Source organism: Penaeus monodon, chromosome 41 (assembly GCF_015228065.2).
Source record: "Penaeus monodon isolate SGIC_2016 chromosome 41, NSTDA_Pmon_1, whole genome shotgun sequence".
Classification (NCBI taxonomy): domain Eukaryota; kingdom Metazoa; phylum Arthropoda; class Malacostraca; order Decapoda; family Penaeidae; genus Penaeus; species Penaeus monodon.
Window position 1 is genome coordinate 26,573,029 of NC_051426.1, and position 15,201 is coordinate 26,588,229.

The window sequence follows — 15,201 nt, forward strand, 5'->3', positions numbered from 1 at the left end:
AATATCCCCCCGAAAAGCCCTCTCCCCAAAAACAAGAGAGAGAAAGAGAAAGAGGGAGAGGGAGGGAAAGAGAGAGAGGGGGGCGAAAGAGGGGGCGAGAGAGGGAAAGAGAGAGGGGGAGAGGAAGGGAGGAAGGAAGGGAGGGAGGGAGGGAGGGAGGGAGGGAGGAAGGGAGAGAGGGAGGGAGGGAGAGAAAGAGAGAGAGAAAGAGGGAGAGAAAGAGAGAAAGAGAAAGAGAGAGAGAGAGAGAGAGAGAGAGAGAGAGAGAGAGAGAGAGAGAGAGAGAGAGAGAGAGAGAGAGAGAGAGAGAGAGAGAGAGAGAGAGAGAAGCAAACGACAAAATCTCTCTTCAAACGTGACGCGCTCGAAATCCCCCCCCCCCAAAAAAAAAAAAAAAAAAAAAAAAAAAAAAAAAAAAAGTTTTTTACCTCTCCAACCGGAAGTGGTCAGGCGAGTCTCTTAAGCAAGGGAGATTAGTGCGAACTTGATGGCTTCTGCGAAATATAAAGTGCACGCCCGTGGGCTATTGATGACTTTTTTTTTTGCTGATTATCTGTCATGTTCTTCGTATTTTCTTGTAGATTATTTGTTATTAGCTTTGTGAAAAAAACGAAATCATATAATGACAATCGTGATAGTAAAATACTGATGATTGTAACGATGGTGATGATGACGTTGAAAAAATATTGATGATTGCAACGATGGTGATGATGACGGTGAAAGTAAGGACATTTAAAATGATAATGTAATTGTGGTGATAGTTTTATCAGTGATAATCAGTGTTGATAATAATGGTAGTAGTAGAAGCAGTGATGATGATGGATGATGATGATGATGATGATGATGATGATGATGATGATGATGATGATGATGATGGTGATGATGATGGTGGTGATGATTGATGATGATAATGGTGATTTTTCTCATCATCATGATCACCTTTACCACCATCCCATAATCATCATTACCACCATATTTAAAATCCTCATCCTCATCCTCACCACAACCATCACAATCTTCACAACCATAACAACAATACGACAAATAGATGAATGACATTCTCGTCATAAAATAGGTCTAGACTAAACGTGGATTTAATTAATGGTTTCATTTCCGTGGATTAGCATGCACGTGTAAACGACAAACCTTAATTAGCAATAAACAATAACGCAGACTTTAATTACAAGTCGCTCTTCCTCTCTCCCCTCTCTCTTAAAAAAAAAAAAAAAAATAATATATATAAAACAAAATAAAATACAAAAGAAAACAAAATACATCCTAAATATCTTTTGTTTGGTAGAAGATGAAGAAGAAAAAAATAAATAAAAATAGATAATAAAAAATGTAAAAAAAAAAAAAAAAAAAAAAAAACTGACCCGCAAATTGCAGGACCAATATGCAATGCACTCGAAGCCGGAGTAATGTTGCCAAAGATCTACTCCGGGTTTTTGGAGTTGCCACTTGAGACGGCGAGAGCGAAGGGTCTCCAACTCCGCGCTGATTGGCCAAATATTTATTCCATTAACATCATTGGTCGAAACAAACAGGTACTCACGGGGCAGAGGAAAAAATAAGCGAAAAAATGAAGAAAAATATATAAAGATATTCAGCAATTATTCAAAAGATAAACAAAAAAAGGGAGCCTTCGATAAAAAAAGAAAAAGAAAATGAAGCTCTAAAAATATATCCAAAAAAGGAAATCATCAAAATCAAAAGAAAGAAGACTTAAAACGACTGGAAATTTGCTAATCATCACACCGTCACTTGACCTTATTAAACGGCCGAAATAAGTACCTCGCCTGTGCCACGCTTTCCTTCCCATTTGTCTGTCTGCCTGCCTGTCTGCGGACTCGTACGCGTGTTTGTCAATCTGCCTGTCTGCGTCCGCGTTTGTTTGTCCGTGCGTTTGTTTGTCCGTCCGTCCGTCCATCCGTCCGTCCGTCTATCCATTCATCTATCCATTCATCCATCCATCCATCCGTCCGTCCGTCCGTCCGTCCATCCGCCAGTCCGTCCGTCCGTCCGTTCATCCGTCCGTCCGTCCATCCGTCCGTCCGTCCGTCCGTCCATCTACCCATCCATCCATCCTTCCGATCGTCCTTCCGTCTATCTATCTATCTATCTATCCGTCTGCCTGCGGTCCGCCCTTCCTCTCGGGCGAGAAAAAAGCCCCGTAAAGACATTACCTGCGCCGCCTTCAAAAGCGAGAGCCCTTCTTGATGTCATTACGCGTGACGTCTGGCGAGAGTCAGACTATTTACATGCGACATCGTCCAGCCGGCGTCTGTTTCTCCTTCTCTTTCTCCTTCTTCTTCTTCTTCTTCTTCTTCTTCTTCTTCTTCTTCTTCTTCTTCTTCTTTTTCTCATCCTCCTCCTCTCTCCCTCCTTCCCTTTTTTCTCTCTTTCTTTTCTTCCTTTTTTGTCCCTCTTCCTACCCACTCACATGTGCTTTTATTATCTTAAAAGAAAAAAAAAGGAAGACAGAAAAAGAAAGAAAGAAAAAAGAAAGAAATGGAAAGAAAAAGAAAAAAGAAAGAAAAAATAAATAAAGAAAAAGAAAAATGAGAAAGAAAGAAAGAAAAGAAAGAAAAGAAAAGAAATAATAAAATAAAATAAAATAAAAGAAAGAAAGAAAGAAAGAAAGAAAGAAAGAAAGAAAGAAAAAAGAGAAGAAAGAAAAAAGAAAGAAAAAAGAACGAAAAGCAGACGCCTGGTGCACGAGGGGCCTGCTTCGCGTGACGCACCGACGTCGCCGCGTCCACGCCTGGCATCCGCCCCGACTATTTCTGCCTCGTGACGCCCATGAATCTCGATCGCTTTTGACGCATGGCCGCCATTCGTTTTGGACTCCATGGCGGCGTACGGCTGGCAAAGATAGTCTTTTTTATGATCTTTATTCTTATTTTTTGTTTTATCTTTGATCATGATTATTATTCTACTCTTTATTAGATGTATCTAGTGTTATGTGAAACTAATATCGCTTGGTGCTATTCGTTTTAGACTCGATATAGCTGGCAACGTAAGTATTTTTTTTTTATCCTTTTTTTTTACTGTTATTTGAGTATTACAGCCAGGTACCTAATGTGAATTAATACCATTTGACAAGAGGAAAAATGTATCTAAATCAAGTTCTAGATATCAAAGCTTTAGTTGTTCAGTCTCTGACATTTCATCATCAGCGTGACCTTTTACATCTTTTTTCTCTCTCTTTTTTCGCACCTTTCAAAGAGAACATCCTTTATAGTCCATGCGAATGTAAAAATGTGTTAAGTGGATTATCAATCACATTACAGCAATAGAGGAAAAGCAAAAAACAAAATGATCATACTTAATCACTTAACAAAACAAGATTAGCAGACTAACTACAAGCCACGTTAGCAAAAGAGTGGTTACATAAACTGCGGCACACTTGTTAGCACAGCCAAGTGAATCTGAAAGGGGCGAGAGAGACAATCTGATAAAGGGGAGGAACAAGGATCGAGCGAGAACGCGCATGCTACCACTCCACAGGTGGGCGTGCTTTACCTTCTTGTATCCCGCCCACTTGCACGTGCGGGTGAGTGACGCCGCCCGCGAGGAGTCGAGCGACACCACCACGTCCGCGGCAACCCCACCCGCGCCGCCGCCGTCGTCGTCGTCGTCTTCATCGTCGTGTCTGCTCGTCGCCCTGAGGGCCAGCTCCGGCGCCGCCTCGCTGCCTCCGGAGGCTTCGTCTGCGCCGGGCTTCGCGTCGCCGTCGTCGGCCTCGATCCCCGCCCACGTGGACGAGGGGATCTGCCCGTCGCCCAGGGGCACGCCCTCGCCCTCGCCCACCACCAGGCCGCACCGGGTCAGCGCCACGCCGTCGAGGTCGGGCGTGGCCGCGGCGTCCCGGAAGGCGGGGCGGGTCCTCGAGCGGGCGGGGCCGAGGCTAGCGGAGGGGGAGGCGGTCGAGCTCCTGCTGGAGGAGGGCTTGAGAGGGCTGGGGGCGGGGCTAGGCGCGGGGCTGGGGGCGTGGTCGCTGGAGTCGTAGCCGGGGCTGGGGGTTCGCCAGCGCCACCGGTTGGTCATGACGGTGAGGTAGTGGGCCTGGTCGGCGTCCACGGGGAACAGCATGTCCGGCTGCACGCCCTCCTGCATGCCGCGGCCTCGAGCGGACGGATCTAGTCGAGAGGAACGGCCTGCGAGCCGTGCATCGTCACTTCTCGGATTCACTTCTTTCGACGGAATTTTAATCACTGCTTTTGGATTCCTTTTAATCTCTTTTTTTAGCCTTATTCTAAAACGGATTTTCTTTCTATTTCTTTATGTTTTTTGCCTGATTACACAGCAGATTATTCAGTCAAATCGTCCAGTTAACCGATCATTGGCGACTTTCAAAAGCCATGTTCGTTTCACCTCTGCAAAATACCATTATGAAACATAACAAGAAAAAAACAGTCTATGTTAAAAAAAAAATCCTCCGCCACGAACAATATTCCGCAAAATATTTCCATATTTTCCTCCATGTCTTTTTTGTTATTTTTGTTGTTGTTGCTGATTTTCGAACAATTTACAGTCCAATTTTGCCAGCCCGTTTCCCGATAACACTGAATTCGGGCTTTTCGCACTGCTGCCCTTCCCTCTCGCGTTATCTCTTCTTACACCCCTTTCCACCCTTCAAATCTATTTCCCATCTTTATTTGGGGTTCTCTCTTTCCATAGTCAATCTAACTGTCTATCACTCGCACGTGCTTCGCTTTCTATTTCAACGTTTTGATAAAGACGGAAAAAATGTTCGAAGAATTTTGTTTTCTTCTCACAAGAAAACAAATATATATGAGAGACAGACTGACGGTTTTTAAAAGGACTTCTCATTCCTAATGGACAGCTTGTGACTACGACCTTCGGCCTCTTTCACTCTGTCTCTTTCTTTCTCTCTCTATCTTATCTCGAACTTTCTACTTTTTTATTCTCTTTACTAGCTCTCCGTTCTTGGAGGAAAATATTATCTTTCATTCTCTATCTGTCTCCTTTTCGTGTTGTAGTTCTCCCTCCTTTCTTAAAATAACCTCTTTCTAACTCTCTTTTACTTCCTTTCTTGCTGTCCCATCTGAACTGACAACGACCTTCTCTCTCTCTCTCTCTCTCTCTCTCTCTCTCTCTCTCTCTCTCTCTCTCTCTCTCTCTCTCTCTCTCTCTCTCTCTCTCTCTCTCTCTCCTCCCTCCCTCCCTCTCTCTCTCTCTCTCTCTCTCTCTCTCTCTCTCTCTCCCTCCCTCTCTCTCTCTCTCCCTCTCCCCCCGCCCCGTCTTGACTTGACTGACACCAGCACCTCATCGCTCGCGGTGACACTTCGCTGACGTCGGGTACATGTCTTGGACGCCTGCTACGGAGGGGCAGTCAGGAGGTCATACAAAAAGAGGAAAAAAGAGAAAAAAGAGAAAAAAGAAACGATTTCTTCACCTAACTTTAACTTTTAAAAATAATTCCATACCATTATTTCTGTTTTTTTTTTTTTAATGACAACCCCTTTAAATGCGAATCCGGAAATAGAAAAGATAAATAAACAAACCAAAAAACAAAACACAAAAGCCTTCAAAAGAGGAATGTTGCAAGCAGAGAGAGAGAGAGAGAAGAAGAGAGAAGAGAAAGAGAGAAGAAGAGAGAAGAAAGAAGAGAGAAGAGAGAGGAGAAAAAAGAGATGAAGAGAGAGAGAGAGAAGAGAGAGGAGAGAGAGAGAGAGAGAGAGAGAGGGAGAGAGAGAGAGAGAGAGAGAGAGAGAGAGAGAGAGAGAGAGAGAGAGAGAGAGAGAGAGAGAGAGAGAGAGAGAGAGAGAGAGAGAGAGAGAGAGAGAGAGAGAGAGAGAGAGAGAGAGAGAGAGAGAGAGAGAGAGAGAGAGAGAGAGAGAGAGAGAGAATGCGTAAAGTATTATGATATGATTCGTATGAAGAAGAAGAAAAAAAAAGTTGGTGCGGAAAAACAAATTTGCCGGAAGGATTTTTCGAGAGGGACCTGAGCTTTGATCTTTAGGGGGGGAGGGAGGGGGAGGGTAGGAGTAGGGGTCATGGTGGGGGTCATGGTGGGGGTCGAGGTGGGGGTGTAGGGGGTGGAGGAAGAAGCGGTGATTTTAGAAATGTAAAGAAAGATGTCATGAAAAGGAAGTAGGTGGAGGAAGACGAAGAGGAAGAGGAGGAGGTGCACAATTAAGAAAGGGAGGAGGAGGAGACAAGGGTGCAGAAGAGAGGGAGGACGGAGAGAGACAGGAAAACAAAAAACAATAGAAAGGTGAGGAAGTGGAAGGGGATGGGGAAGATGTAGAAAACAAAAGACAACAGATTAGAAAAGAGGAGACAAGCATAAAAAGATGAAACAAAAACAAATAATAGTAAAGAGAAAGAGGGGAATGAACAGGCATGAAAACGTGGAAGAGAAAAGAAAACGACAGTAAAGAAAAGAAAAGGTAATGGAATGAAAGGAATGAAAGAGAAAAAAATAGAAACCAGAACAAAACATAAGAGAAATTACTCAAATAAAAAGAAGACCGAGAAACTATGAAGACGTGGAGCAGGAAGAAAGGAACAGCAAAAACACAAGACATCAGACACTAAACAAAACCAAAAAAAAAAAAAAAAAAAAAAAAAAAAAAAAAAAAAAAAAAAAAAAAAAATTAAACCAACATACAGCGGAGACTCGTTGGCTCGCCGTGACACACGCAGCATGGCAGAGCAAACATAGTCATGAGTTCATTGAAAATAAAAGACAGAAAGGGGCGAGTTCCTTTCGAGTGACTTGCCTCTAAATAACGGATTAAGTCAGTTACAATCTTAAAAATACGTGCGTTTGTGATGAACCTGATGATCACGGTGCGCTCTCTCTCTCTCTCTCTCTCTCTCTCTCTCTCTCTCTCTCTCTCTCCTCCCTCCCTCTCTCTCTCTCTCTCTCTCTCTCTCTCTCTCTCTCTCTCTCTCTCTCTCTCTCTCTCTCTCCCTCCTCTCTCTCTCTCTCTCTCTCTCTCTCTCTCTCTCTCTCTCTCTCTCTCTCTCCCTCTATCTTTCTCACGTTTGTGCCTTTGAACAGCCTGCCTATGTGGACATGAAACTGAGCAATTCCGCTCTCTCTCTCTCTCTCTCTCTCTCTCTCTCTCTCTCTCTCTCTCTCTCCCTCTCCCTCTCCCTCTATCTTTCTCACGTTTGTGCCTTTGAACAGCCTGCCTATGTGGACATGAAACTGAGCAATTCCGCCCACACCCTACGCGTCCTTTACAATCCTGCAAACAGAAAAGGAGGAAAAGGCCGGAATAGAAGGATAAAAGAGAAATTAAGGAATAAAGAAACGTAGCAACATGCTGATGCCGAGACAGAAAGATACAGATACGCAGAGAAACAAGTAGACACCAAGACAAATACAGATACGCACATGTAAATACAAAGAGATACATAAACATAATGGCACAAACACCCACACCCACACATATACACGCGAAAACACACACACACACACACATACACACGCGCAAACACGCGCAAACACACACACACACACACACACACACACACACACACAGAGGTATCTATACACACAGACATACACAGAGGTATGCATACACACAGACACGCACACATCCCTGCTCTCCCCACACACACGCATTGATGAAGCAACCCAAACAAAGAAAAATGTAATAAACTAGAAAACAAACAGCAAAGCATAAAAGAAGTTGTTGGCTCAAAGGATAAAAAAAAAACGGGATGGCCAAACGCGCGCGCACATTGCAGATCGTTGCATGCTGTTGACAGACAAGCAATGGCGAGAGGGGCGATGCCTTCCATACCAAATGAAAAGGCTAAGTGCAAACAACGGGGTGGGGATAACAATGGATCCCGTTTTCTGTTGGTGTTACGTAGAGGGAGAGTGTGAAAAAGAGAAAATGATAACAAAATGAGTTACAGACAGAATGGTAAGAGTCAGTACCCATGATATCTCCCTTTCTGCATCTTTCTTGCTATCTATCTTTTAGTCGCACAAAAACACACACATCTACAGATCCAAACAAGCACATACACTTACACAATACACACACAGCGAAACACAATATACACACACAAGCACAAATACACACACAGAGGTAACCCTTTCTCCCCCTCCCCCTCCATCTTCCTCCCTCCCTTCCCCTCCCTCTCCCTCCTTACCTCCCTCCGTCCATCAATCTCCCTACACCTCTCTCCTTTCCCTCTTCCCGTCTCCCCTCCATCTCCCTCCCTTTCTTTCTTCCACCCTCTCCCTATCTCCCTCCCTCTCCTTCCCTCTCTCCCTCCCTCCCTCTCCTTCACCCCCTCCCTCAGCGACATGTCGGAATCCCGGCCCCGAAAGAGGAACACAAGCCCGACACATGGTCGTTAGTGGTCGGCCCTCCCTCGCCGACGACCGCCGCCAAGTCTCCCTTCCTCGGAGTGGGGGGGAGGGAAGGGAGGGGAGGGTAGGAAAGGAGTGAGGAAGGGAGGGGAGGAAAGGAGTGAGGAAGGGAGGAAAAGAGAGAGGAGAAGAGGAAAGGAGTGGAGAGTGGATAAGAGGAGTGAAGGGTGGATGAGAGAAGTGGAGCGAAGGGAATGAATTGGTAATGGAGGAGCAGTGTACAACGGAGGGGAGGATGGGAGTAGAGGGCAAGAGTGGAGGGAAAGAGAGGGAAGAGGAGGGAAAGAGAGGGAAGAGGAGGGAAGACATGGGGAAGGACGAGAAGGAAGGGAGGGGAGAGGAGGGGCCGGGGGTAGGGAGAAGCCTAGCGAGATAGCCTTGTGATAAAGAGCGCAAAACCCTGAACACAAAAAATAAAGAATAAAAAGAAAAAAGACAACACAAAAATCACAATAATAAGGTAAACAAACATCAATAAAATGCCTCACACCTCCCCACCCTTCACACGTAACCGTCGCGCAAGCATTCACGCAAACAAACAGATAATCAGCCGCGCCAAATCTAATTAAAAGACAACACTAATAAGCAAAAGCAGCAGAGCGATGCCATCCTCCCTGCTGAATCATGACAGCAGGCAAGGAGAGGCCATGGCAGCAGGAGGAGTGTCACGAGAGGTCCCCGAGTGCGCTGGCTGGCTGGCCGGACCTCCCGACGCCACAAAACCGCAACGAGGGAGGGAGAGAGGGAGGGGGGGGGAGAGGCAGAGCATGAAAGGTAGGGAGGGAAGGAGGGAGAGAGGGAGGGAGGTAGAGAGGGAGAGAGGGAGGGAGGTAGAGAGGGAGAGAGGGAGGAAGGCAGGGGGGGGGGAGATAAGGAGGAAAGGAGGCAAGGCGGGGAGGAGGCAAGGAGGAATGAAGAAAAGAAGGGGGGCAGAGGAGGGGAGGCACAGCGAGGAGGCAAGGCAAAGAAGACAAGGCAAGGAGTGTGGAGGCAAAGAAGGGGCATAGGAGAAGAGAGGCGTGAGAGGCACAGACGAGGAGAAAAGAGAAGAAGGGGAGAGGAGAGGAGGAAAAGGGGCTGAAGAAAGGAGGTAGAGAAGAGGAAAATAAAAGAGGGAGAAAGAGATGACAGAAGAGAGGATAAAGGAGAAGGGGCAGGTAATTAAAAAAGGAGAGAGTGGGAAGGGAGAAATGGAATGAATGGAAATATCTAAACCAGATGAAAAGGGGAAAGGGAGGAGACAGGGAAAATGTGAAGAGAAGAATAAAAGGAGGGGAATAAAGGTAAAGAAGACCTAAAAAAAAAGACCCATGGCAGAAGGAAACAAAAATGAAGAGAAGAGAATAGAGAGAGAAAAAAAGAGAGATACACAGACCGAATTTGAGAATGGATAACGACCAAGTGTATGAGCATGGGGAACGAAGAAGGGGGAAAACAGGAGAGGGAAAAGAGGAAAAAATAGAAAGACAAGGAGAGATAGCAGAGGGTGAGTGAGAGAGAACGGTAGATAGACATGAGATAATGAGGAAGTTGTGTGAGAGACCGGACGGGGGAGAATAAGAAAGGGAATAAAAAACGTAACAACACATAACAGCTTTTCAGACACTGCGAGGATAATGGCCGAAGGAAAATCTTTGCCACATTGAAATAATAGTGATGATGGTAATGATAGGGATGATGATAACGGTAATGGTGATGATAATGATAACAATGATGATGATGATGATGATGATGATGATGATGATGAAGATAATGGTAATGATGATGATAAGGATGACGACGACGATGATGGTGGTGATGGTGATGATGGTGGTGATGGTGATGATGACAACGACGATGATGATGATGATTATTATGATGATGATGATTGATGATGACGATGACGATGACGATGACGATGACGATGATAATGATGATGATGATAGCAATAATAATAGTAACAATAATACTGATGATAATAATAATAAATGAATAAATAGATAAATAAATAAATAAATAAACAAATAAATAACAATAACGAAAACCAAATAGACAAAACACCGAAAATCATAGTCCCCCTTTAAACCGGGAAACATTTAATGCCTGATCAATTTTTATCGCCACCTAATGGCTATTCATGTCACTCGTGAAACTTTCTCAAGGCTTATCCCCATATGCGGCTAACACACACCCTGTATCTCCCTCTCATTATTTTTAGAGAGAGAACAGGCAGCGTAGGGACCGTAGAGGGACGGGAGTTAAGGGGTTCTATAACGCAATTCGTATTTCCTTTCCCACCGACGAACGAAAGCGGGTGACGTCATCGTCGACGTCAGTGTTGAGGTGTATACTTGGATACAGATTCGATTTGTAGGTTTGTGAGCCAGAAATGTGTTGTTGCGTTTTTTTTTTTTTTTCGATATCAAAGAGGTTCCTTATTTCTGTCCACCTTTTCCTTATTAGCGACAGATTTCCCCGCGCCTTCCCTTCTCTTTTTCATTCCTTCTCCCATCTTATGTTTCCTCCTCCTCTTTCTCTCCCTTTATGCCCTCGCATTATCGCCTCATCCTTTCTCGTTACATTCTCACACTCCTTGGCCTTACTCACGCCCGCCCCATGCCTTCCTACCCTAATCGCTACCCAACGCCCACCGCCAACCCTCCCCTCCCCTCCATCCTGCCCTAATCCCTACCCAACGCCCACCGCCAACCCTCCCCTCCTCCCCTTCATCCTACCTTAATCCCCACCCAACACCCACCGCAAAACCTCCCCTTACCCCAAACCCTAATTCCTACCCAACGCCCATCCTAAGCACTACCCTACACCCACCGCAATCCCTCCCCACCCGCCCACCCGACTGCCCGCCCGCCTGCCCGACTACCCACCCGTCCATCCTTACGCCCACCCGCCCGCCCATCCGCACGCCCACCCAACGTCCTTCGCTCTTATCCTCTCACACTTCACTTCTCGCCTGCTACAGGTCATCGGATCGCGCCAAGCCATCCGTTAGACGCAATTCCTCTCGCTATTCTCCGGCTTGAGGCTATAAAAAGGGGAAAAGGGGAGAGAAAAAAGAAAATGAGGAAAAGAGATGGAGAGAGAGAGAGAGAGAGAGAGAGAGAGAGAGAGAGAGAGAGAGAGAGAGAGAGAGAGAGAGAGAGAGAGAGAGAGAGAGAGAGAGAGAAGAGAAAGAGAGGAGAGAGGAGAAAGAGAGATAGAAAGAGAGAAAGAGAGAGGAGAGAGAGAGAGAGAGAAGGAGAGAGAGAGAAAGAGAGAGAGAAGAGAGAGAGAGAGAGAGAGAGAGAGAGAGAGAGAGAGAGAGAGAGAGAGAGAGAGAGAGAGAAAGAGAGAGAGAGAGAGAGAGACAGACAGAGAGGAGAGAAGATAAAAACGTGAAAAAAGAAAAGAAAAAAAAGGAAAGAGGAAGAAAAAAGAGGAAAATCCGAAATCACTTCCTTCCATTTTTCGTCTTTGAGGAAGAAAAGCATCTTCGCACGTGTGGAAGATCTTTGATACTGCCCTGAAGGAAGAATGAGGAAGAGGGGGGGAGGGGGGTAGGAAGAGAGGGGGAAGGAAGAGGGGGAGGGGGGGAGGGGGGTAGGAAGAGAGGGGGAAGGAAGAGGGGGAGGGGGGGAAGGAAGAGGGGAGGGGGAGATAGGGAGGAAGAGAAAGAGGGGAGGGGGGAGGGGAGAAAGGGAAGGAGGGAGGGAGAGATAGGGTGGAGGGGAGGGAAGGAGGAGAAAGAAAAGGCCTGAAAGGAGAATGGCAGAAATGAAGAGGAGAGAAAAAAGACTCAGAAAAATAAATAAGAAATAAGAAAATAAATAAATCAATAAAGAAGAAAAGACGGAGAGAAAGAAAGAAAGAAAAATGGACCCAAATATCTCCCTTTTCCTATCCCCTCTCCCTAAAAGCTTGGCACCAGTAAGGGAGAGTGCAGAGGGAGAGGAGAGAGGGGGGGAAGGAAGGAAGGGAGACGAAGATAGTCAAAGTCTCAGAAGGAAGGAGGAAGGAGGAAGGAAGGAAGGAAGGGGAAGGGAGAGGAGGAAAGACGCAGAAGGAAGGAATGATGACAGGAAGGAAAGGAAGGGAGACGGAGAGGGTGAAAGAGTCAGAAGGAAGGGAGAAGGAAGGAAGGAAGGAAGGGGAAGGGGAAGGGAGAGGGGGAAAGACGCAGAAGGAAGGAAGGAAGGAAGGAAGGAAGGGGAAGGGAGAGAGAGCAGAAAGGAGCCGAAGAAAGGGGGAGACAACGATATAAATGGAAGAGAAAGGACAGCAGAAAGGGGTAGAAGAAAGGGGGAAGAGACAGAGAGTAGAACGAGGTAGAAGTAAGGAGGAAAAGAGTAGGTAGGGAGGGAGGGACGGGAGAAAGGGAAGGCGGAAAGAGTAGGGAGGGAGGGAGGGGGGAAAGGGAAGGCAGAAAGAGTAGGGAGGGATTGAGATAGGGGGAAGGATGAGGGAAGGAGAAGGGAGGGGGAGGAGGAGGGAGGGGGAGGGGGCGCTTAACGGACCTTTTACTGTGCGCAAATGCATGGTCGATAACTCTCCCTTCCTGCCCCGAGCGCCCCTCCAACGTCGCCTCCTCCAAAGGAGTAATGATAACTGATAAAAATGGTAAGAATAACAGCAATGGCAATAATAAAACTAAAGCTGATGATAAAAGCAATGGCAATAACATTTATAATCATAAAGACAATACTAACAGCAATAACAATTGTAGTAATAAAGTGAAAATAAAAGCAATGCTATAATAATAATAATAATAATAATAATAAAAAATAATAATAATAATGATAGTAATAGGATTGATAATAACAGCACTGACAAAAACAATAACAATGATAATGACAATAATAATAATAACACTAACAACACTAACTAAGCTGGCACATGTAAGAATATCAATAATAATAACAAATATGATAATAATTGCACCAATGGTAGCAATAAGGCCCCATAAAAACAACAATACCACCAAACAACACACACACACACAAAAGCAAACAAACACAATCAAACAACACACGCACAAAAACATACAAACAAACGCAAACAAACACACAAAAACAAACACACAAGCAAACAAGCACACGCACAAACAGACCCCAGCACAGCTTCCCATGACCCTCCCCCATCCAAACACTGTTACACAACTCACCCCCTATCACTAGCACACATCACCACCCCGTCCTAGGAATGTTCTAGAAAAGAAGCAAAAAGTCCGTGACATCAGTGTATATCCAAGGCCTCGGATGCGGGATTCTTGACGTCAGTGTGTTTGTGGCTTAAGCTTATAAACACCAGTTCAGTTTGGTGATATCTGTACACCACTGCACACTGTGTAAACTGTGACAGGCTGGTTTCCACAGTTGCAAGACGACCCGTCGAAGGTGGCTGCTTATACTGTTCCTTGGTGAATTTGTGATGATTTTTTTAATGAAATATAGAGAGAGAATGAGAGGTAATAAGAGATGAGAGAAAAAGAGAGAGGGAGAGAGGGAGAGGGAGAGGGAGAGGGAGAGGGAGGGAGAGAGAGAGAGAGAGAGAGAGAGAGAGAGAGAAGAGAGAGAGAGAGAGAGAGAGAGAGAGAGAGAGAGAGAGGAAAGAAGAGGAGAGAGAGAGAGGAGAGAGACAAGAGAGAGATATAAGACAGATAAGACAGAGGAAAAATGAGAAAGAGGTAGAGAGAGATAACGACAGAGACAGACAAACAAACAGAAAGACATAATATATATATCGCAACCCTAGAGACGAATCCCCGTCGCTACAGTCAAGTGATAGACACACACACTGACTGCTGTAAGAGACAGATTAACCTTTTTCTGCACTTGAGTGTGACAGTTGAAGCGCTTACAGTTTTCTCCGGGAATCCAACTTTGCGGTAAAACAGAGTCGATGGCACAGCTTCATTAACTAAACCAACATATAAACAAGCGGATAGCGAAACAGATAACCACGCAAACGAATAAACTGAAAACTAAATAAAGACACTAATAAACAAATAAATAATAACAACACAAATCGGTTCATCTTCACCCCCCCCCTTCCACTCGCAAGGGAGATGTGTTCCTCCCTGTTATCGGCGAGCGCGAGCACCTACACGCGCGAGGCAGACCTTGGCGAGCCGTGCCGATAACAGCCTTAATAGCCGCGCAAAACACAACACCATCGCACGAGCCTCGGTCCCGACAGACGCCGAGGGAGGGGAGAGGGCCCTGCACGCCGCCGAAGGGCCGCTCGGTCGGTAGGGCGGTCGGCCGAGCGGGCTTTTTGTGCGGTCATTCTCGGGTCATCACTTCTCTTTTTCTCTCTTTCTATCTCTTTTTTTTCTCTCTCCCCTTTTTTCTATCTCCTCCACTCTCTCTTCTCCTCGAAAGGCACTCCCGATAACGGCTTGCCACGCGGAGCGATAACTGCCTCAAGAAGCAGGCTAGAGACAGGCAAGCAGGCAAGCAGGCAGGCACTCGGGCACCCACACTATCGCACACGCTGGAGGGCCCGCGCACTTGGGCATAAGCGGCAGGGTACGGCCGCCGCAGTGGCGTGGTGGCACTGTGACGGAGAGGTGCCCAGGCAACACTGAGCGGCTCTCTCCCGTCTCTACCCACGATGGGGGCACTGCCAACTTCCCCAGACGCCCTCCCGACCCCCCCCCAACCCCTCTCCTTCCCTAAGTCCTCTCCCTCTCCCCTCCTCGCCTCTCCCTCCAAGCTCCCTCGCCCCTTATCTCCTTCCTCCCTCTACTCTTGCTTTTCCTTACACTCGTCGCCCATTACTCTCGTCTACGCTTACTCCCATCTTCTGATCCTACTCTCTCTCATTGTCTCTTTCTCTTACTCATCTCCATTTACATC

At 46.1% G+C, this 15,201-nt stretch overlaps 1 pseudogene; it reads right to left on the bottom strand.

The window, feature by feature from the left end:
• Positions 1 to 3,389: 3,389 nt before the first annotated feature.
• Positions 3,390 to 14,977, bottom strand: LOC119598463 (annotated as a pseudogene).
• Between the last annotated feature and the right edge of the window lie 224 nt (positions 14,978 to 15,201).